The sequence below is a fragment of the Mesoplodon densirostris genome, chromosome 5, assembly GCF_025265405.1.
Source record: "Mesoplodon densirostris isolate mMesDen1 chromosome 5, mMesDen1 primary haplotype, whole genome shotgun sequence".
NCBI lineage: Eukaryota > Metazoa > Chordata > Mammalia > Artiodactyla > Ziphiidae > Mesoplodon > Mesoplodon densirostris.
In genome coordinates, this window is record NC_082665.1 from 78,247,946 (window position 1) to 78,272,811 (window position 24,866).

At 47.8% G+C, this 24,866-nt stretch overlaps 1 protein-coding gene and 1 pseudogene across 1 annotated transcript in view; both read right to left on the reverse strand.

Moving 5' to 3' along the window:
- The window catches only part of LOC132490657 (death-inducer obliterator 1-like), a 50,282-nt gene extending 43,209 nt beyond the window's left edge, over positions 1-7,073 (reverse strand). Inside the window, 1 exon segment of the mRNA XM_060099050.1 lies at positions 6,851-7,073. The gene's annotated coding sequence lies outside the window, so the exon portion shown is untranslated.
- Positions 7,074-8,828: 1,755 nt separating this feature from the next.
- On the reverse strand, positions 8,829-11,200 carry LOC132490656 (transcription factor-like 5 protein; annotated as a pseudogene).
- Between the last annotated feature and the right edge of the window lie 13,666 nt (positions 11,201-24,866).

A 24,866-nucleotide genomic window follows, 5' to 3' on the forward strand; every position in this document is an offset into this window, starting at 1 on the left:
AATATATATAACATAAAATTTGCCATTTTTTACCATTTGGAAGTGTACAATTCAGTGGCTTAAGTACATTCACAATGTTGTGTAAACATCACCGTTATCTATTTGCAGCACTTTCTCATCTCCCCAAACTCAAACTCTCTCCCTGTGAAACATGTTCCCTCCATCCATCTGCCTCCCCCAGTCTCTGGCCCCCCTCATTCCATTTTTTGACGTTATGAATCTGATGACTCTAGGTACTTCATGTAAGTGGAATCAAACAGTATTTGTCTTTTTGTGTCTGCCTTTTCCCGGTCAGCAGCCTGTTTTGGAGGTCCATCTATATTGTGAGGCATGTGTCAGAACTTCATTCCTTTTCATGGCTGAATAGTAATCCATTGGCTGTACAGACATTCTGCTTATCCATTCGTCTGTTGATTGGATTGTTTCCACCACTTGGATTGTTTCCACCTTTTGGTGACTATGAATAAAGCGGCTACGAACACTGGTATACAAATATCTGTTTCAGTCCCTGCTTTCTATTCTTCTGGGTAATTCCTATTCTTTTGGATCATATGGTAATTCTGTGTTTCACTTTCTGAGGACCCACCAGCTGCACCATTTTACATTCCCACCAGCAATCCCGAGGGCTGCAATTTCTCCACATCCTCACCAACACTTGTTATTTTCTTTTCTAAGAGCCACAGCCAATGGGTGTGAACTGCTATCTCACATCCATTAAAGTGCTTTTGATTTGCATTTCCCTGATCATTGGTGATGTTGAGCATCTTTTCATGTGCTTATTGGCCATGTGCTTATCTTCTGTGGAGAAATGTCTATTCAAGTCCTTTGCCCATTTTGGAATTGTGCTGCCTCTTTGTTGCTGGACTACAATAGGTTTATATTTAATTTGTGTCCAGGAAGGGAAGTATAAGCGCTCTCTCTGCTGCCACTGCGCTGACTTCTGAGTCATCTGGAACGGCTGGAGCACTCCACCTGTCCACACGCTAAGTGCATCCCAACCAAGGCCATCTGCCATTTGCAACAACTGTCTATGCTCAGAAGCTATATCTGCACATAAATACATTCTAATTTCCTTCCCCAAATTTAAAAGATTTTCAACGGGTCTTAATGCAATGTAAGATGAACCATGGTTTGATATATTGGTTTCTATATTCTGACACCCAAAGCCCAACTATAAAATATTTGCCTATATTTCAGAAGGTAGAATTTACCTTTGAGAATACCTAAATAGAAGTCCGAAGGAAGACAAGAATCATCTCTCAGATGTAAGAAAGTACTTCAAGAGATTTTCTAAACAATCGTCATAAAATGAGGTGGATAGCCCTGGGCACCCGTCTTTATTTTGAATACTTCTGCCAGCAGTGGGGTTAAGGTGTAGCTCAGTCTAGACTCTCACGAGGTCCCTGCGACTCAGTTCATGGGAACTTGGGGTGACCGTGAAAGAGGGAGACAAGTGGACACCTCCCGCCCTTGATTGCCTCAAAGGGAAGCTAGTAATTGTTACTCTGCTCTCTCAAGTAGCGTCTATTTCAATGAAACTTAAGTGAAATAGCTGAGTGTGAAGGGATTTTTACAACTCATCAGACACCCGGAGATGACGTCTGGTCAAAGTTGGATATTCACATTAAATTTGTAAATAGGAGAAGGTCAATAATAAAAACTATTTTTCGTAGGAAAAAGAAAGACTGTTCCAATTACATGTCAAGAAATTATACCAGGAAGTCAGGAAGAGGAAGAAAACTGGTGTCATCTGTACAGAGAGACGAGAGACTTAAAGGAAAAGGGTTAATGAAACCAAGAGGGGTGACAAACTTCGGGGCCCAGGTGGGAGGGTGTGCCCCCGACACTCAGCCACGCTGAGAGCCCCACAGAGATGGGACAAGGCCAGTCACGGCGGGAGATGCCACGGGGGCTCTCAGAACCACAGGTCTGACAGACAAGAGAGGACAGGAAAGGCCTGAATCACAATTCGTAACCTCAACCTAATAAACATACACAATTCGCCAAACAGAGAATGCACATCCTTTCCAAGTAAACACAGAATTTAAAAAAATTGACCACATAAGAGGTCACAATGGAAGTCTCAACAAGATTTTAAAAACTGCCATCTTCACTGATCACAATGTGATAAATAAATGGGAGGTATAGATAAAATGCTGTTCTTACAAAGAACAGTCTTATCTGCAAAACGGAAACAGACTCACAGACATAGAGAACAGACTGGTGGTTGTCAAGGGGGTGGGGGTGGGGGATTGATGGAGTGGGAGCTTGGGGTTAGCAGATGCAAACTATTACATATAGGATGGATAAACAAGGTCCTAACCCTATATAGGGTTACAGTTCCCGGTATAGCACAGGGAACTATATTCAGTATCCTGTGATAAACCATAATGGAAAAGAATATGAAAAAGAATGTATGTATGTGTATATATATATATATATATATATATATACACATACGTGTGTGTATATATATGTGTATATACCTATATATATACACCTGAGTCACTTGACTCTACAGCAGAAATTAACACAACATTGTAAATCAACTATACTTCAATAAAAGAAATTTAAAATAAAAAGAACAGAATTCCTACTGCACAGGAAAGGGAGAAGTAATAGTACAGCTACACCTGATAACTGGGGATGGTGCGCAAGGACAAGTGGGTGCGGGGCGGCCCCCAGCCCATCTTCAGGTGGAGGAGGGAAGACAAAGCAGGGGGGCAGCGCCACTTTCCTGCCCAATCACTGTGATGGTGACATGACAGAGGAGAGGGGAGCACAGAGTGAGAGACTGCCCCACAGCCCCAGAGCCTGGCTAGGGTTCAAGGTCATGAACCCAAAATGTCACCTCACAACAACTGTGTCACCAGTGATCCTGGATTGGGGCTGGACGGGGGAAAATGGTGTAGAGGGTGTTATTGGGACACGAGGCAAAATTTGAATTAGATAAGAGTATTACAGCAATGTGAAGTGTCCTGATTTGGGCCATTGGATTCTGGTTATGTAAGATAATGTAATATTCTTTAAAATCACACACTGAAGTGTTTGGGTATCAAGGGGCATGGTGCCCACAGGTTACCATCAAATGGTTGAGACTGCGAGAGACAGAACAAATGGGGCAAAATGTGAACAACTGGGGGTTCTGGGTAAACCTGGGTGGGCACACAAGGAGCTCTTAGCACTCATCTTGGAATTTTCCTGCAAGTTTAAAATTATATAAAAATTTTTAATTACCATAAATAAATACAACGAATCATCTAAATCCAGGGTTCTACAGGCACCTGTCTGGCCCGATCTCTTCAAAATCTCAGTGCCGTAATACAAACTGTGGGGTAGGAAGGCCTGCTATAGCTTAGAGACAGAAAAACGTCACTGAAGGCAACACAGGAGCATGGCTGGGTGCTGGTTTGGAAAAACACGCAGCCATAAAAGTCACCTTTAGAACATCTGGGGGACATGGGAATACGGACTGGGTAGTAGATGGTATAAGACAATGACTATCGACCTTGTGAGGTGTGAAAACGGCACTGGCGTTACGTGGGCGACGCAGGCGTAAATATTTAGAGGTGACGGGTCATGACATCTGTCATTGTCTTTGAAATTGTGCTGTGCGCGTGCACGTGTGTGTTAAACACGGTAAATGTTGACGGCTCAGACTAGGTGAGGGGAGGGCAGGTGTTCAGTGAACTCTGTGCTCATTAGAAAAATAAAACAAAGCGAACCACCTGCTTGCAGACTCGTTTACTCATTCTCAACTTCTCCACCTGATGCCTCCTGGGCACTGAAAACCTAGCCCGTGGGACACAGAACGTGGATTCCGCCCCACCCCATCCTGCTCGTCCACACGTCCTCCGATCTCAGGAAACGGCGCCACCCGCCCACCTGCTCCAGCCACACGCCCCACCGTGGTCCCCGCTTCCTCTGCCCAGCAGCCCTACATCCAGCACCGCGGGCCCTGGCCAGTCACAGCAGAGCGGCTGCGGCCTCTGACCAGGGTCTGTGTCTCCACTCCTGCCCACCCCCAACCTCTCCTCCTGGAGTCCAGTCTCCCTGCTGCACAGCAGGGAGAGCCATCTTTGCAGCATGTCAACCAGACCCCACACCGGGATGGAGGTGGTCCATTCACCCTCGACCTCTCAGCCGCTTTCCTCCAGCCCACGGGGTCTCTGTCTTATTCAAGGTGCCCCCAGTGTCTGGGATACAAGCCTGGGTAGAGTCGGAACAGACCTGTGGGATGACATGTGTACTGAAATAATTTAGGAAAATCACGGAAGACTTTTGTGTACCACATCTTTCAAAATGTTCATGCAAGGAAGAGGGGGAAAGTCACTGAGGAAACAGGAAGGACACAAGGGTTTAAGCTACCTACATTCTAATTCCCCGCCAAATTGCTACTGACGTCACTTCAGCCTGTTTCCTGATGGGTCTTGTAATCCGACCCAGAAACAATCTACAACTTCAATGAAACTAAATTTCACAAATATTCAGGAAGCCTAAGACACATAAAAATTAATGTCCGGAAGTTTTTAACCTATTTTACCTTTGCGTAGAGATAGTGACAGTTAAGTTTTTTTATTGCTGTAAACACCTTCATCATATTTGAAGGAATCATATAAATAAGAGTTTACCACTATTACGTACACACAGCCAACCATTAAATCATTGTTTTAAATAGAAAAGCTTTATTTTTTTACAATAAACCAAGTCTATCGCTAAAAAATAATGGTAAAGAGTAACCACACTATAAATAACCAGAAATGATCCAATCAGCACAAACTGCACACAGGGATCGCTTTCAAAGGCAACTAAATATACAAGGAAAATAAGGAACTGGACGAAATTACGAAATACACAAGATGGAAATGCCCATAGGCACAGAAAAGGGAAACGGAGAAGACAAACTCTTAGCACTCAGCCCCAGGGGCCTCACTCCAGGCGGCCTGGGGCGCTCGGCCGGCCGCTGCCCCAGGATCTAGATACGGAAGGCTCTTTTGCAAAAGCTTCCACGTTTACAGTGCCAACCTCAGCTCGGTTCTCTAACCAGGCCCGTGCTGCCGTCAACGGCAGCGACTAGACGACAGCCGGGACCAGCAGCAAAACCCGGACGCTCTTCACTAAGGCCTCATCTACAGCGGCCAGCCCCCCTTCAGTGGCCCACTAAGCCCAGTTGTGCTCCCTGCAAAGTTTCCTGTTTACTTCTCCTGGGCCAGGAGCAAGGACCAGGTCCAAGTCTCTAGACCAAGGATGGACCCAAACCCCCTGAAACTGGAAGCAAAATTGTGTGTGTGTTTCTTCTGGGCAGGACATTCTTTCACTCACCTGCCCTCCAGGTGCCAAGAAAGTCACAGAAGCTAGGATTCACAGCTTTGATCCTCCAGGGGTCCTGGTTCATAAAGGACCACAGGCTACCAGCCGGTTAATATCCCCAAACCTGGTCGTTTTAGGGATGATTTACATCACAACTGGAGTCTTAGACCATCTTTAACTTTTACGTACTACGTTCAGATAATACGGCCCTTGTTTCTATTTCCCCACCTGTACGCTCAGAACTTTAGAGCAACTTTCTAAGGTAACAACAACAGCAGGAATTCACTAGATGCTCTCTAACTGCAGGCACTGGGCCAGAAACTACATTTCAGCTTCTTCACTTCCTGTGCCCCATCTACGCAGTAGGTAATATACCTATTTTATAGACGAGAGACTCAGGTGGAGAGGTAAAGAATGTGTAGGAAGTTGTTAAACTAGGGAATGGCAGAGCAAGAATTTAAACTTTTACCGTCAACACGTAGTACATATAAGGCTTTTTTTCAGATGGTAGGTGCTCAGCAAATGTTTATTAAATAAATATAAACCATGCCCATTATGATTCACGGTGAGTTCAGTGATGCCCATCACTTGGCGTGTATGTGCGGACACACCCTTAGGAAAGGGATCTAGATGCCTAGCTTTAATATATCCCTTTAAAGAAATAAATTTCCACCGCTCCACACTGTAGGTTCAGAGATGAATATTTGTCTTGCTCAATGCTCTATTTCCTGAGCCTAAAACAGAAACCGGTACAAAGTACTCAATAAATGACTAAGTTAATTAACTCTATGTTAGGGAATCATCCCGTACCCAGCTATAACAGAAAAAGTAACCACCTTTTGCTTCTACACAGAACAGCACAAATAAAATCCACAGATAAAACAACTTACATAAGCTGTAACTTCCTCCTTCTTCAATATCCTTCAAAGAACCAAGCAAAACGGAGTAACCCAGTGTGCAGGCGGACTCCCTCCCAGGAAGGCGGCCCCGGCCAGCACCTGGGAACTTAGATTTCGGGGGGGTTCCCACCACCATTCGTCACTGGCTTATGTTAAACACCAGCTTTCCTTCTGGGCGTCTGGGATTTGGCCGCATGCCACCTAGGGAATACCCCCCACAACCAGCCCCCAGGAGGATCCATGGCCCCGAGTCTCTAAGGAGCTTTGCTGTCCGGGAACATGTCACCAGTGCTGTGGGGTGACAGGCATCCTGAGTGGCTCCACTGAGAGGTGTTCTGGGGAGCTGGCGCCTGGGGCCCCTAGACCTCTCCCCATGCACCTCTGCTGACTTTGCTGGGTTCTTTGCCCAAAATAAATCAAAGCCATGAATCCTCCTAATGAATCTTCAAACCTCGGGGTGGTCTTGGCTACCCCCATCCACCTAGCAAAGCAAGGTGACCATTGACTCTTGCCAGCTTTCCCTCCCTTGAACACAGAAGTGCCTACACCATTGTTTTCTACAAAAAGGTGCCTGTTACCAGCACTGACTCTCATCAGCTTGGCATCTAGGACAACTGTATACCACCGACAGCACGCATTACCTTCTATCTCTTTCCATGCGGTTGTGCCTCTCCCTCCGCTGGGACCTGCCCCGTGGGGGCCCGCTCTGCCTCTGCTCCCCGAGGGCGGCCTGGGGCGACTCCACGGACGGCCAAGCACCCTGCGCTGCTGTGGAGCCTTCACCCACATTCCGGAGCTCTCCCAGGGTTCTTCGTTCTCTGTTTCTGTCCAACTGACGTATCCTACTCCGACTCCTCTTATTTCTTGCTTGTTTACATAGTGCTTCTTCTTTGCAAAAGAAGGAAAAAGTGGTATTTTAATTGTTTGGTTCTTCTAAACTTACCCTCGTGAATGCTGAATATATTTTTTGGTATTTTCGATCCAAGATATAAACATGAATGGGTAAGGAGCACACAGAACCAAACAAGAAGCGCTCCAAAATTCCATAGAAACATCCGGCACAAGGCTCTAGGTTTCAAACTATACAACTGAGCATAAACTAAATTAAAACACCCCAGAGGGCTTTCCTGGTGGCGCAGTGGCTGACAGTCCGCCTGCTGATGCAGGGGACACGGGTTCATGCCGCGGCCCGGGAAGATCCCACATGCCGCGGAGCGGCTGGGCCCGTGAGCCGTGGCCACTGAGCCTGCGCGTCTGGAGCCTGTGTTCCGCAACGGGAGAGGCCACAACAGTGAGAGGCCCACGTACCGCAAAAAAAAAACACCCCAGGTATTATGTAATCAATGCAGCTTATACAGCAATACAATCAAAAGTCCCCCTTTTAAATCAAGAGCCATTTTAACTGTCATCTATGAATAAAAAAACCAAGAAGTTGTTTGATTTTTCTGATATTCAGAATGGGAAAAAAAAAACAAACCTAGAAATATTTTCTCCAAAAGATTTTCTTGATATGCAATTATTCTAAGATGACAACTGATATTCTAACTGCAATGCTCAGAAGAGGATAGAACCTAAGTGGTTTAGGATTAAACACGCCCTCACCTTACAAGTGAGATTCCCCCCACAAAAGGAGTAATCACGTCATAGCTTTGACCTGTGCTACAGAAATATGTCAAATTTCTATCACAGTACAGCAGGCGTCTAATAAGTACCTGTGGTGATGTGCATTCCCGAGGTACCGTACAAAGCCAAACCCTCTACGGTGAAAGAATCACTTGACACACATTTCAGAATGGTGATAACTTTTCAAAAGACATAGAGAGGAATTCACAAGTATTGGTAATATTTTGGTTCTTCAGCTCAGTAGTCAGTACAGGGACTATTTTAATTTTAACCTTTATACCTTACAAATGCTAACATATACTTTCACGAGCAATGTCATAAGAACAATGGAAAATTAATCACTGGCGTGGGAGAAAGACGGAGAGCTCCATCCCTACCCTGTCTTTATCAGCTCTTGAAAAGCTGAGTGTAAGCTGTGTTATTGTTGGATAACTCGAAAAAGAATGTTTTCCAGGAAAAACGGATTGAGGGTTAACATTAGGGGTAAGCAAAGTTTGCCTTCAGGAGTTTCTTTCATTCTAAGACTTTCTGTATCACCTTATGGCCTCTTGCTCCCAACTCAATCCTTTGCCCATCTGCAGATGGTCCCCTAAAGCTCTGAGCGGATTTCAGACTCCTGCCTCACTCATGAAGTATGAAATAAGAGACAAAAAAAAAAACAAAACCCTAAATTTGCTGTCAGTATCGAAAATGTACCTAAGTCTATCATGTTTCTGTTTAAGGAGGTTACTGTTAAGAAAAAGCAGCCCCTAAACTCAACGTTTCCAGGCCAAGGATAAACGTGATGTTCAAAATTCGCAAGGATGTTCCAAGTGAGGTGACTGGGCAGAGGGACAGAAGAATTCCTAAGATGCAAGCAGGCTTCTGAGATCCTTTCATTGGTTTATAAACCAGCTCTCTCCCCTCCCCAACCCGTGGCCAAAAAAAAAGGGGGGGGGCAGAGACATCAGGCAGGAGGAGAAAGCACCTGCCAGCTTCTGTTTTATCGCTTACCTCCTACTTTAATCCGAACCTGCTCAGGCAAAGCTTTGTTTCTACTACCCAAAGTCTGTTTAGTGGATTCAATTTACTTCTGATAACAGAAAGAAAATGCTCTCGGCAATCCAATATCCTGATGCTTGGTAGCTTCAAGTACAGAACGTGAGCTACTAGAACTCTGGAAAACAATGAAGCAACAGGAACGTTATCAACAGGTGACAATCTCCTCTCTACGCACAAATAAAAGGCACTTTAACAGAAGTAACGTCAAAGTTATTCACATGAACTTGAAGAACTTTAGGTGCACGAAGGATTTTTAAATATCCCCGAACCACATAAATACTCTCGATTTTAACAAGTTATCGAGCTCAATGAAAGAAAGAAACATCCTTGGGACCTAACTAAAATACAATTTATCCATTTAACACAAAAGAGCAAAGCTTCGCAAATCATTTTCCCTACCTGTGTTTGTGAAAGATTAGAATTTCCACTAGTAGAGCAACTATTTGCAGTAAACAGAGGGTATGTAAATTGAAGAGCAGTAGTTGCAGCAGCTGTTTTATTTTTCACTAATGTTCTACATTTGTTTTGTGGCTGATGAAGTGGAACATTCATTAATTCGGATGGATGGCGAATAAGAGTTACCAAACTGCCAAGACAAAAGAAACCCAGAAACACATGAAGAGTATGTGGCAGGTAAGTTTCCTGAAACACCACAATCACTATCACACTCTAATGGCTAACACTTGATTTTCTGGATAGGAACTCGAATCTGTTACCATGAATGACCCCCATCATGGAAATCTCTACAAAACAATTATCAGCTAGTGTTGTAGGGGACAAGTTCAAACTTTCTTCCTCACATTGGAAGGTGTGGCTGTGTGTCATCTTTTAGTTACACCTCCCTTCCCATTACACTTCTGACACCAATCTCTGGTTTTTTTTTGGCCATCCTCCAAAATCTGACGACTATGGGCAAAATGGGGAAAACGACAGGGTGGGGACAGACAGAAAGCTGAGGAGACACCCTAGCAGACAGGCTACTACTCCTCTCCGATAGTTGTTGCTGCGAGATCACTTATGGGCTGGCAGTCTGGCTGAAGGATGAAGCTGCATTTTACACTCAAAGCCTCACAACATGACGTCTGTCCTCCCAGGGGATGCATCTGTGCAAGATCAGGTCAGCCTCAACCTGAGTCAACAGACGGGGAAGCAGAGGTCTCTCCTGACATTTAGGTGGGTGATTTGGGGACAAAACCTTTCTTCCTCAGGAACATGTGTGCACTTATCTCAACTCATCTCTCTTCCACATGCACACGCAGAGCGCACACCGCAAAGGTAATGCTGCAGGCTGTGTACTTGATATCTGCTTGCTGTGCCTGCACAGAGCACACAAACTTTCAGCTCAGCCTCCAGACCCACTGAGGTCTGCTCCCTGTTAAGATGCAAGCTGCAGTGAGGCCGCTGGCCTCTGCAGAAAACCCTGGTCTACATCCAGACCGAGGCTGGTGCTTCTCTGCACAGGACCCTGGTCTACACCCGGACCCAGGCTAGTGCCTCCCTGCAGAGGCCCCTGGTTCCACCCGGATACAGGCCGGTGGCCTCTGCTGAGGACCCTGGTCTACACCCACACCCAGGATGGTGCTTCTCTGCAAGGACCCTGGTCTATACCCGCACACAGCCTGGTGTTTCTCTGCACAGGACCCTGGTCTACACCCTGATCCAGCCGGGCCCGCTCCCTGGGGGATGCACCCACTGGTTGAGCGCCATGCCAGGCTCGGGGGGGATCCGCACCGCGCGGGGCTGGCGGGGGCTCGGCTGCTATGCTGTTGAAGCCGTCCTCCAGGCGGACGCGCACCGCCGACTTGGCCCGCACCTCGCTCGCGCCCTCCACGTTCTCCTTGCCGGCGCCGTCGGGCGCCTTGGGCCGGAATGCGCCGGCGCCCGGCGTCTTCTCGGCGGCGCGGGGCGCGCCCGCCTCGCTCAGCAGCATCATGCGCAGCTCCTGGAAGTCGATGTGGCCCAAGCACTGGTTGGCGTCCGCGAAGCCACCATCGGCCAGCGCAGGCGGCACAGCACCGGGTACACGGGCGGCGCGACTCCGCCGCCGCGCCCACGGCCGCAGCGAAGCCCCCCGCCGCTGCGCCCGGCGCCGCCGCCGCCAGGAACCAAGAGTTGACGCGCGTCTCCAGCTCGCCGGCGGCCGCCGCCGCCTCCATGTGCGAGTAGAGGATGTGCTGCAGCTGCGTGTACTCGATCTCCGTCATCTCCACAAGGCTCAGGTCGCTGGTCCTGAAACTCAGCCCCGCCTCGCCGAGCGCCGCGTCCGCGCCCTCGGGGCCCGCCGGCCCGCCCGCCTGCGGCGGCTCCTGCTGCCCGGGGCCCGACATGCCTGCGCCAAAAGCGTGTGGCGCGCGGGCGGGCCGGCTGGGCCAGGCCGGGCGGTCGGGTACGCAGAAACCGACGGCCGCGGCGGGCCTGCGCCGCCCGCCCGCACGCAATGGCGGACCCTCCCCGGCCCCACCCCGCACCGCACCGCCCCGCCCGGAGGCCCCACCCCGAGGGCGGGCCACACCCATCGCCCGCCCCGCCCTCGCCGCGGCGCCCCATCCCGAGCTGCGCGCGCATGTTGGGGGCGCGGGGTTCTGGTGCCGGCGGCGCGGCGCGCGGGCCCAGGCCGTCCAAGTCCAGTGCCTGAGGGGCCAGACCACCCGGGTCGAGTGTCCGCAGGGCCGGGCCGCCCGGATCCCAATGTCCAAGGGGCCAAACGCGCGAGTCCAGTGTCCGAGGGACAGACACACCTGGGTCGAGTGTCCGCGGGGCCGCCCGGGGGCTGGCCGGGTATCAGGGCGCATGCAAGAGACACCTCTCTAGGTAACGTTTCACCACGAGTCCACGTATCCACGGGGTGCCCTTTGGTCCCCCCCTTCTCGGGACACGAGGCCTGCAGTAAGCCCGAACAGTAGACAGGTGAGACAGCGGCCCCAAATACAGGTGTGACAAGGCAGGCTGTACGGAGGTGAAAACTCAAGCAGGTAAATCAATACACGTGGTGCACGGTTCCTCCTAGAACCGGCAGGGCTCGTGTAATCAATGCACTGGACAAACACTGGCCACTGATGAGCTGGGATGCACGTGCCATGTGGGTTCATCCTTTTAAAGTGCGCTCTTCGGTCTTCCCTGGTGGCGCAGTGGCTGAGGGCCCGCCTGCCGATGCAGGGGACGCGGGTTCGTGCCCCGGTCCGGGAGGATCCCGCATGCCGCGGAGCGGCTGGGCCCGTGGGCCATGGCCGCTGGGCCTGTGCGTCCGGAGCCTGTGCTCCGCAGCGGGAGAGGAAACAGCAGTGAGAGGCCCGCGTACCGCCAAAAATAAATACATAAATAAATAAAGTGCGCTCTTCAGTGGTAGTGTGTTCACATGCCATCACCACAACCAGTTTTCGAACATTTTCATCACCCCAAAGAATCCCATACCCATTAGCACTTCCTCAACACTAACCTTCTTTTTGTCCCTATGGGTTTGCCAACCCTGGGTACGTCCTATAAATGGTATCATAGAATAGGTGGTCTTTAGAAGAATTATTTTTGAAGGCTCAAAATGATCACTGTACCCACCTCTCACCCTTACCCCCATCTCAACCAGTGGCTGTTTTCTGTATGGGAACCACGTGCTTTAAAGAAAGGCCTGTGATTTAGGCACAGTTTTCTTCCATCAGGCTCTGAATCGCTCATTCTGTCAGAGCTCAGACATCTATGGAGTGCTATTCATTTCTTCTGCAGTATCTTTTCTTTGAACAATGTAAGATCATCCTGCACTTCCCTGGAGGACCAGTGGTTAAGACTCCGTGCTTCCACTGCAGGGGGTGCAGGTTCAATCCCTGGTAGGGGAACGAAGATCTCACATGCCACGTGGCACAGCCAAAAATCTTTCAAAAAAAAAGGAAAAAGACAAAATATATATAAATTTGCTGGTCGTTTTGTCGACTTAATATGTCCCCAGTAGGATAATGATGGACCACTTACTCAAGAAAAGGTATCAGGTGGGGGGGGGGGGGGAAGAGCACTTTTTCTCACACCTAACATAAAAATTAGTTTCAGATCATCGAAATACCTACATTTAAAAAGAAAATTATACAACTACTAAATATATAGGAGGATATCGATAAAATCTTTGAGAAGATTCTAAGCGTGACATCAACACAGACCGTAATGTGCACAGGCTCGCCCTGGGGATCTTGTTTAAAAGCAGATTCTAATTCTGCAGGCCTAGGTGGGACCCGGAATGCCACCTTTCTAAGGAGGCCCCAGCTGACGTGTGGGCAGCTGATCAGTTGACCCCACTTTGAGCAGCAAAATCACGCAGTATGGTGAAATTTACAATGTTTCAAAAAGAAAAAAAAAATCAAGATTATATGCGGCTTGGTTTTTCGCTTATTGGAAATAAAGACCTTTGGCACCTACATTGTTTTCTGTGTTTCTTGATTTGGGCAGATTCCTTGCAGATAACAGTTTTTGAGCCCTCTTTTATTTAGACATGAAACGTGAGAATGATCTGGCTTTAGTGGGACTTATTTTATAAATAAAATGTGAAGAAAATATAAAACATGTTTTTTTCAAACTCTAAATGTGGCTCCAAGTGGTTCTGGTGTAGCCCTCCAGGGGTAGCCCTCCTTAGCTGAGGACCCTGGCTGTAGGGTCAGGCAGAGCCCGGCGGAGCAGGTCAGGGCGGGAGAAAAGCCCCACCTGGGCTCCCCTGAGCTAAGAACTAAACATGCAAAACAATAAATCAATGAATAAGTAAACAGCATCATGGACCGATGCGAAGGGCTGGCTTTCGAGAACAGGAGGAGCTGCTCTGTGGACAGGCCATCGTGCAGGGGGAGACCCCCAGTGGGTGGCAAAGTCAGTTTAGTGGCTCCGGACTAACGGCCAGAGACCCAAGCACAGCATCCATGTGAGCCTCAAGGAATGCGGGCAAGCGTCGGACATGACACCGCTGTACAAATATATGGATTCGGTGGAAGCAGCAGGGCTGGATAGCAAAACCAGATAGAGAATAGAGACATTACAGGAGATGAAAACTACAGGCAATATTGGACATGAACAGATAGGCAGACATTCTTAACAACAGCTTAGCAAATTGAATCCATCAAGATTTCTTGAAAGGAATAACTCATCGTAACCAAGTGGTGTTTATTCCAGGGATGCAAGTTTTGTTTACATTGGAAAATCAACCAATGTAAATTACTATATTCATAGAGCAAAGTGGAAAACCATATGATTACCTCAAAAATGCAAAAAAAAAAAGTGGCTGGCAAATCTAACATCCATTTCCAATAAAAATTCGGCAAACCAAGCATGGAGGGCAAGTTCCTCAAACTGATAAAGGGCGTACATGAAATTACCACACTTCACATCATACTTAAATGGCAAAAGACGGAATGTTTTCCCTCTCGATGAGGAAAAAGGAAAGATACCCACTGTCGCCACTTCTATTCAGCATTGTGCTGGAGGGTCTACTCGGCGTGACAGGGCAAGAGAAAGAAGAGCATGCAGGTGGGAAGACCAGAAGTGGAACTGTCTACTTTCTCCCTAGGCAGCACGATGACCTAGGGAGAAACTCCTACAGCACCTACATACACAAAAGCCAGTGAGTTCAGCGAGGTCGCAGAGCATAACAACATCCTAATACCAGTCATGTTCCTATACAATAGCGGTGGACATGCAGACCCTGCAATTAAAGTACAGTAGCACCTACCATCACTCAAGTGCACACCGAGGTGTGAGTTTCACAGAATACGTATAGGACATGCATGTTGAATAGCATACGGGGTGCTTTCACTGCCCTAAAAATCCCGTGCTCTGCCTACCCAACCCTCTGCCCCTTTGGCCCCTGGCAGCTACCGATCCTCTTACTGTCTCCATAGTTCTGCCTTTTCCAGAGTGTCATAGAGGTGGCACCATGAGGCCTTTGCTGATTGGCTTCTTTCACTTAGTTAAATGCCTTTCAGGTTCCTCTGTGTCTTTTCGTGGTTTGCTAGCTGATTTCACTTAGTGCTGAATCATATTCCATTGTCTGTGTGGGACACCGTTTATTTATCCGTCACCTGCTGAAGGACAGCTTGGTTGCTTCCAAGTTTTGGCAACTATGAATACAGCTGCTGTAAACATCCGTGTGCAGGCTTTTGTGTGGACATGGGTTTTCGCTCCTTTGGGTAGGTACCAGGGAGTGTGCTCCTGGAGCGTATGGTAAGCGGATGCTTCGTTTTGTAAGAAATAATCACACCATCTTCCAAAGAGGCTGCACCATTCTGAATTCCCACTGGCGTGAACGAGAGCTCCTGTCATTCCGCATCCCCAGCCCCATCTGGTGTTGTCAGCGTTGCATGCTTTGGGCAGTCTACGACGTGTGCTTTTCGGCCTTTTGAAGACTCAGTTACTGTGCCGGCTAGGTGGCAACCCCGTGCGGGCCAGGGCGGGGGCGATGTCTCCCGGGACACGGTCTGGGCTCCGCAACCAGTGGTGCTCTTGCTCAAGGATTGCTGGATCTGGATTCAAGGGGTGCGAATGGGGTGGCCCCTTTCCCTATTACCTCTCCTGATGCCCCGCAGAATCTGTGCTTCCTCTCCTGTGACTCTCGGTTCTAGAGGGCTCAGTCCCGAGGGGAAGAGAGCTTCCTCGCGGGGACGCAGTGAGGCTTCCTGGGGCCGTTGGTGGAGGCTGTGGCCTGGCCACTTGGGACTCTTCAGGCCCAAAGCAGGGGTGGGAGGGACCGACTGTCCAGGGTGAGGAGCCAGAGAACCCAGGTCCTCTTCGTCCTCCAGGCCTGTGGACTGCCACAGCGATGCCCTCGGGCCCGACGGCTGAGGCTCAGACCCGGCAGAATCAAAGGTTTGGGTCACCCACCAGGCCACGAACTCCCAGCAGCTGCTCGGGGCCCCAGGGAGCGTGAACGGGTTCATGGAGGTGGGTCGGTGTCGGTACCAGCGCAGCGGCTGCCACCAGCAGTGACGGCTGTGACAGCCGCCCCTCGTCCTCCTGCTGATGGAAACGTGCCTGCGTGTTTATCCACCGCACGCTTTTGTTTTCTCCTCCTTGCTCGTCCCTGGTCGCGTAGGATGCGACGGGAATGGCCGGCCTTATTCCCATGGTCTGCAGGACCGGGAAGCCCGCCCAGAAGTGACGGGATGTCCGGTCTCCTCTCCTGGGGGCGGGGACAGTGGCGAGGAGGGCGTCGTGTTGGGTGGGAGGTGAGTTTGTTCCTGTCTTCCTTTGGGAATTTGGCTCAAAGGGCGGCTGAAAGCAAGGCATGCAGGCACGCGGGGAGCCGAGATGATGGGTCCACTCACCCAAATTTGGGTCCACTCACCCACGCACAGTAAGGCCAATCTACTGACACTGGCTTGCAGTGAAAGAAAGTGCAGCTTTTATTGCGGGTGCCAAACAAGAACTTCAGGTCTTTTGAGCAATAGCTGCCCACACTGCTCGTTTGGCACCTGCAAGAAACGCTGAACTTTTTTTCACCGCAACTGGTGGCAGCAAATTGGCTTTACTGTGTGCAGGCAAGTGGACCCACATCTGGTTCAGTACCATTCAGCCTCATCAATAAACAAACAGCAAGGAAAATAGGAAAGGGGAGCCATAACAGATTAAAAGGTATTTAAGAGCTATGAACCAAATGCAGTGTTTGGATACTGATTTGAGTAAGTCAACAGTAAAAAGACACTTGTGAGCCAATCAGAGAAATCTGGACAGGGATGGAGATTAAGGAGGATGATGATGACCTGATTGTGCTTTTAAACAGCCCTTTTCTTTTTAGAGATACATTTGTGAATGAAAATGATATGACATCTGGAAATGCTTTAAAAGAACTCAGTGACGGTGGGAGGATGGTGATGTATAGGTGAAACATAGTTATACCTGAAGCTGAGTTATTGCACACGGGAGTTCATTATTCTAGCCTCTCCGTTTTTGTGCATGTATACATTTCTGTAAGTTTTTGTTTTTAAGCACAGCATTCCTACACAATTAAGTCTAAGTTTATATGTTTTTATTGCGGTAAAATATATATAACATAAAATTTGCCATTTTTTACCATTTGGAAGTGTACAATTCAGTGGCTTAAGTACATTCACAATGTTGTGTAAACATCACCGTTATCTATTTGCAGCACTTTCTCATCTCCCCAAACGGAAACTCTGTCCCTGTGAAACATGTTCCCTCCATCCATCTGCCTCCCCCAGTCTCTGGCCCCCCTCATTCCATTTTTTGACGTTATGAATCTGATGACTCTAGGTACTTCATGTAAGTGGAATCATACAATATTTGTCTTTTTGTGTCTGCCTTTTCCCGGTCAGCAGCCTGTTTTGGAGGTCCATCTATACTGTGAGGCATGTGTCAGAACTTCATTCCTTTTCATGGCTGAATAGTAATCCATTGGCTGTACAGACATTCTGCTTATCCATTCGTCTGTTGATTGGATTGTTTCCACCACTTGGATTGTTTCCACCTTTTGGTGACTATGAATAAAGCGGCTACGAACACTGGTATACAAATATCTGTTTCAGTCCCTGCTTTCTATTCTTCTGGGTAATTCCTATTCTTTTGGATCATATGGTAATTCTGTGTTTCACTTTCTGAGGACCCACCAGCTGCACCATTTTACATTCCCACCAGCAATCCCGAGGGCTGCAATTTCTCCACATCCTCACCAACACCTGTTATTTTCTTTTCTAAGAGCCACAGCGAATGGGTGTGAACTGCTATCTCACATCCATTGAAGTGCTTTTGATTTGCATTTCCCTGATCATTGGTGATGTTGAGCATCTTTTCATGTGCTTATTGGCCATGTGCTTATCTTCTGTGGAGAAATGTCTATTCAAGTCCTTTGCCCATTTTGGAATTGTGCTGCCTCTTTGTTGCTGGACTACAATAGGTTTATATTTAATTTGTGTCCAGGAAGGGAAGTATAAGCGCTCTCTCTGCTGCCACTGCGCTGACTTCTGAGTCATCTGGAACGGCTGGAGCACTCCACCTGTCCACACGCTAAGTGGCATCCCAACCAAGGCCATCTGCCATTTGCAACAACTGTCTATGCTCAGAAGCTATATCTGCACATAAATACATTCTAATTTCCTTCCCCAAATTTAAAAGATTTTCAACGGGTCTTAATGCAATGTAAGATGAACCATGGTTTGATATATTGGTTTCTATATTCTGACACCCAAAGCCCAACTATACAATATTTGCCTATATTTGAGAAGGTAGAATTTACCTTTGAGAATACCTAAATAGAAGTCCGAAGGAAGACAAGAATCATCTCTCAGATGTAAGAAAGTACTTCAAGAGATTTTCTAAACAATCGTCATAAAATGAGGTGGATAGCCCTGGGCACCCGTCTTTATTGTGAATACTTCTGCCAGCAGTGGGGTTAAGGTGTAGCTCAGTCTAGACTCTCACGAGGTCCCTGCGACTCAGTTCATGGGAACTTGGGGTGACCGTGAAAGAGGGAGACAAGTGGACACCTCCCGCCCTTGATTGCCTCAAAGGGAAGCTAGTAATTGTTACTCTGCTCTCTCAAGTAGCGTCTATTTCAATGAAACTTAAGTGAAATAGCTGAGTTTGAAGGGATTTTTACAACTCATCAGACACCCGGAGATGACCTCTGGTCAAAGTTGGATATTCACATTAAATTTGTAAATAGGAGAAGGTCAATAATAAAAACTATTTTTCGTAGGAAAAAGAAAGACTGTTCCAATTACATGTCAAGAAATTATACCAGGAAGTCAGGAAGAGGAAGAAAACTGGTGTCATCTGTACAGAGAGACGAGAGACTTAAAGGAAAAGGGTTAATGAAACCAAGAGGGGTGACAAACTTCGGGGCCCAGGTGGGAGGGTGTGCCCCCGACACTCAGCCACGCTGAGAGCCCCACAGAGATGGGACAAGGCCAGTCACGGCGGGAGATGCCACGGGGGCTCTCAGAACCACAGGTCTGACAGACAAGAGAGGACAGGAAAGGCCTGAATCACAATTCGTAACCTCAACCTAATAAACATACACAATTCGCCAAACAGAGAATGCACATCCTTTCCAAGTAAACACAGAATTTAAAAAAATTGACCACATAAGAGGTCACAATGGAAGTCTCAACAAGATTTTAAAAACTGCCATCTTCACTGATCACAATGTGATAAATAAATGGGAGGTATAGATAAAATGCTGTTCTTACAAAGAACAGTCTTATCTGCAAAACGGAAACACACTCACAGACATAGAGAACAGACTGGTGGTTGTCAAGGGGGTGGGGGTGGGGGATTGATGGAGTGGGAGCTTGGGGTTAGCAGATGCAAACTATTACATATAGGATGGATAAACAAGGTCCTAACCCTATATAGGGTTACAGTTCCCGGTATAGCACAGGGAACTATATTCAGTATCCTGTGATAAACCATAATGGAAAAGTATATGAAAAAGAATGTATGTATGTGTGTATATATATATATATATATACATATATACATACGTGTGTGTATATATATGGGTATATACCTATATATATAAACCTGAGTCACTTCACTCTACAGCAGAAATTAACACAACATTGTGAATCAACTATACTTCAATAAAATAAATTTAAAATAAAAAGGACAGAATTCCTACTGCACAGGAAAGGGAGAAGTAATAGTACAGCTACACCTGATAACTGGGGATGGTGCGCAAGGACAAGTGGGTGCGGGGCGGCCCCCAGCCCATCTTCAGGTGGAGGAGGGAAGACAAAGCAGGGGGGCAGCGCCACTGTCCTGCCCAATCACTGTGATGGTGACATGACAGAGGAGAGGGGAGCACAGAGTGAGAGACTGCCCCACAGCCCCAGAGCCTGGCTAGGGTTCAAGGTCATGAACCCAAAATGTCACCTCACAACAACTGTGTCACCAGTGATCCTGGATTGGGGCTGGACGGGGGAAAATGGTGTAGAGGGTGTTATTGGGACAAGAGGCAAAATTTGAATTAGATAAGAGTATTACAGCAATGTGAAGTGTCCTGATTTGGGCCATTGGATTCTGGTTATGTAAGATAATGTAATATTCTTTAAAATCACACACTGAAGTGTTTGGGTATCAAGGGGCATGGTGCCCAAACGTTACCATCAAATGGTTGAGACTGCGAGAGACAGAACAAATGGGGCAAAATGTGAACAACTGGGGGTTCTGGGTAAACCTGGGTGGGCACACAAGGAGCTCTTAGCACTCATCTTGGAATTTTCCTGCAAGTTTAAAATTATATAAAAATTTGTAATTACCATAAATAAATACAATGAATCATCTAAATCCAGGGTTCTACAGGCACCTGTCTGGCTCGATCTCTTCAAAATCTCAGTGACGTAATACAAACTGTGGGGTAGGAAGGACTGCTATAGCTTAGAGACAGAAAAACGTCACTGAAGGCAACACAGGAGCATGGCTGGGTGCTGGTTTGGGAAAACACGCAGCCATAAAAGTCACCTTTAGAACATCTGGGGGACATGGGAATACGGACTGGGTAGTAGATGGTATAAGACAATGACTATCGACCTTGTGAGGTGTGAAAACGGCACTGGCGTTACGTGGGCGACGCAGGCGTAAATATTTAGAGGTGACGGGTCATGACATCTGTCATTGTCTTTGAAATTGTGCTGTGCGCATGCACGTATGTGTTAAACACGGTAAATGTTGACGGCTCAGACTAGGTGAGGGGAGGGCAGGTGTTCAGTGAACTCTGTGCTCATTAGGAAAATAAAACAAAGCGAACCACCTGCCTGCAGACTCGTTTACTCATTCTCAACTTCTCCACCTGACGCCTCCTGGGCACTGAAAACCTAGCCCGTCGGACACAGAACGTGGATTCCGCCCCACCCCATCCTGCTCTTCCACACGTCTTCCCATCTCAGGAAACGGCGCCACCCGCCCACCTGCTCCAGCCAGACGCCCCACCGTGATCCCCACTTCCTCTGCCCAGCAGCCCTACATCCAGCACCGCGGGCCCTGGCCAGTCACAGCAGAGCGGCTGCGGCCTCTGACCAGGGTCTGTGTCTCCACTCCTGCCCACCCCCAACCTCTCCTCCTGGAGTCCAGTCTCCCTGCTGCACAGCAGGGAGAGCCATCTTTGCAGCATGTCAACCAGACCCCACACCGGGATGGAGGTGGTCCATTCACCCTCGACCTCTCAGCCGCTTTCCTCCAGCCCACGGGGTCTCTGTCTTATTCAAGGTGCCCCCAGTGTCTGGGACACAAGCCTGGGTAGAGTCGGAACAGACCTGTGGGATGACATGTGTACTGAAATAATTTAGGAAAATCACGGAAGACTTTTGTGTACCACATCTTTCAAAATGTTCATGCAAGGAAGAGGGGGAAAGTCACTGAGGAAACAGGAAGGACACAAGGGTTTAAGCTACCTACATTCTAATTCCCCCCCAAATTGCTACTGACGTCACTTCAGCCTGTTTCCTGATGGGTCTTGTAATCCGACCCAGAAACAATCTACAACTTCAATGTAACTAAATTTCACAAATATTCAGGAAGCCTAAGACACATAAAAATTAATGTCCGGAAGTTTTTAACCTATTTTACCTTTGCGTAGAGATAGTGACAGTTAAGTTTTTTTATTGCTGTAAACACCTTCATCATATTTGAAGGAATCATATAAATAAGAGTTTACCACTATTACGTACACACAGCCAACCATTAAATCATTGTTTTAAATAGAAAAGCTTTATTTTTTTACAATAAACCAAGTCTATCGCTAAAAAATAATGGTAAAGAGTAACCACACTATAAATAACCAGAAATGATCCAATCAGCACAAACTGCACACAGGGATCGCTTTCAAAGGCAACTAAATATACAAGGAAAATAAGGAACTGGACGAAATTACGAAATACACAAGATGGAAATGCCCATAGGCACAGAAAAGGGAAACGGAGAAGACAAACTCTTAGCACTCAGCCCCAGGGGCCTCACTCCAGGCGGCCTGGGGCGCTCGGCCGGCCGCTGCCCCAGGATCTAGATACGGAAGGCTCTTTTGCAAAAGCTTCCACGTTTACAGTGCCAACCTCAGCTCGGTTCTCTAACCAGGCCCGTGCTGCCGTCAACGGCAGCGACTAGACGACAGCCGGGACCAGCAGCAAAACCCGGACGCTCTTCACTAAGGCCTCATCTACAGCGGCCAGCCCCCCTTCAGTGGCCCACTAAGCCCAGTTGCGCTCCCTGCAAAGTTTCCTGTTTACTTCTCCTGGGCCAGGAGCAAGGACCAGGTCCAAGTCTCTAGACCAAGGATGGACCCAAACCCCCTGAAACTGGAAGCAAAATTGTGTGTGTGTTTCTTCTGGGCAGGACATTCTTTCACTCACCTGCCCTCCAGGTGCCAAGAAAGTCACAGAAGCTAGGATTCACAGCTTTGATCCTCCAGGGGTCCTGGTTCATAAAGGACCACAGGCTACCAGCCGGTTAATATCCCCAAACCTGGTCGTTTTAGGGATGATTTACATCACAACTGGAGTCTTAGACCATCTTTAACTTTTACGTACTACGTTCAGATAATACGGCCCTTGTTTCTATTTCCCCACCTGTACGCTCAGAACTTTAGAGCAACTTTCTAAGGTAACAACAACAGCAGGAATTCACTAGATGCTCTCTAACTGCAGGCACTGGGCCAGAAACTACATTTCAGCTTCTTCACTTCCTGTGCCCCATCTACGCAGTAGGTAATATACCTATTTTATAGACGAGAGACTCAGGTGGAGAGGTAAAGAATGTGTAGGAAGTTGTTAAACTAGGGAATGGCAGAGCAAGAATTTAAACTTTTACCGTCAACACGTAGTACATATAAGGCTTTTTTTCAGATGGTAGGTGCTCAGCAAATGTTTATTAAATAAATATAAACCATGCCCATTATGATTCACGGTGAGTTCAGTGATGCCCATCACTTGGCGTGTATGTGCGGACACACCCTTAGGAAAGGGATCTAGATGCCTAGCTTTAATATATCCCTTTAAAGAAATAAATTTCCACCGCTCCACACTGTAGGTTCAGAGATGAATATTTGTCTTGCTCAATGCTCTATTTCCTGAGCCTAAAACAGAAACCGGTACAAAGTACTCAATAAATGACTAAGTTAATTAACTCTATGTTAGGGAATCATCCCGTACCCAGCTATAACAGAAAAAGTAACCACCTTTTGCTTCTACACAGAACAGCACAAATAAAATCCACAGATAAAACAACTTACATAAGCTGTAACTTCCTCCTTCTTCAATATCCTTCAAAGAACCAAGCAAAACGGAGTAACCCAGTGTGCAGGCGGACTCCCTCCCAGGAAGGCGGCCCCGGCCAGCACCTGGGAACTTAGATTTCGGGGGGGTTCCCACCACCATTCGTCACTGGCTTATGTTAAACACCAGCTTTCCTTCTGGGCGTCTGGGATTTGGCCGCATGCCACCTAGGGAATACCCCCCACGACCAGCCCCCAGGAGGATCCATGGCCCCGAGTCTCTAAGGAGCTTTGCTGTCCGGGAACATGTCACCAGTGCTGTGGGGTGACAGGCATCCTGAGTGGCTCCACTGAGAGGTGTTCTGGGGAGCTGGCGCCTGGGGCCCCTAGACCTCTCCCCATGCGCCTCTGCTGACTTTGCTGGGTTCTTTGCCCAAAATAAATCAAAGCCATGAATCCTCCTAATGAATCTTCAAACCTCGGGGTGGTCTTGGCTACCCCCATCCACCTAGCAAAGCAAGGTGACCATTGACTCTTGCCAGCTTTCCCTCCCTTGAACACAGAAGTGCCTACACCATTGTTTTCTACAAAAAGGTGCCTGTTACCAGCACTGACTCTCATCAGCTTGGCATCTAGGACAACTGTATACCACCGACAGCACGCATTACCTTCTATCTCTTTCCATGCGGTTGTGCCTCTCCCTCCGCTGGGACCTGCCCCGTGGGGGCCCGCTCTGCCTCTGCTCCCCGAGGGCGGCCTGGGGCGACTCCACGGACGGCCAAGCACCCTGCGCTGCTGTGGAGCCTTCACCCACATTCCGGAGCTCTCCCAGGGTTCTTCGTTCTCTGTTTCTGTCCAACTGACGTATCCTACTCCGACTCCTCTTATTTCTTGCTTGTTTACATAGTGCTTCTTCTTTGCAAAAGAAGGAAAAAGTGGTATTTTAATTGTTTGGTTCTTCTAAACTTACCCTCGTGAATGCTGAATATATTTTTTGGTATTTTCGATCCAAGATATAAACATGAATGGGTAAGGAGCACACAGAACCAAACAAGAAGCGCTCCAAAATTCCATAGAAACATCCGGCACAAGGCTCTAGGTTTCAAACTATACAACTGAGCATAAACTAAATTAAAACACCCCAGAGGGCTTTCCTGGTGGCGCAGTGGCTGACAGTCCGCCTGCTGATGCAGGGGACACGGGTTCATGCCGCGGCCCGGGAAGATCCCACATGCCGCGGAGCGGCTGGGCCCGTGAGCCGTGGCCACTGAGCCTGCGCGTCTGGAGCCTGTGTTCCGCAACGGGAGAGGCCACAACAGTGAGAGGCCCACGTACCGCAAAAAAAAAACACCCCAGGTATTATGTAATCAATGCAGCTTATACAGCAATACAATCAAAAGTCCCCCTTTTAAATCAAGAGCCATTTTAACTGTCATCTATGAATAAAAAAACCAAGAAGTTGTTTGATTTTTCTGATATTCAGAATGGGAAAAAAAAAACAAACCTAGAAATATTTTCTCCAAAAGATTTTCTTGATATGCAATTATTCTAAGATGACAACTGATATTCTAACTGCAATGCTCAGAAGAGGATAGAACCTAAGTGGTTTAGGATTAAACACGCCCTCACCTTACAAGTGAGATTTCCCCCACAAAAGGAGTAATCACGTCATAGCTTTGACCTGTGCTACAGAAATATGTCAAATTTCTATCACAGTACAGCAGGCGTCTAATAAGTACCTATGGTGATGTGCATTCCCGAGGTACCGTACAAAGCCAAACCCTCTACGGTGAAAGAATCACTTGACACAC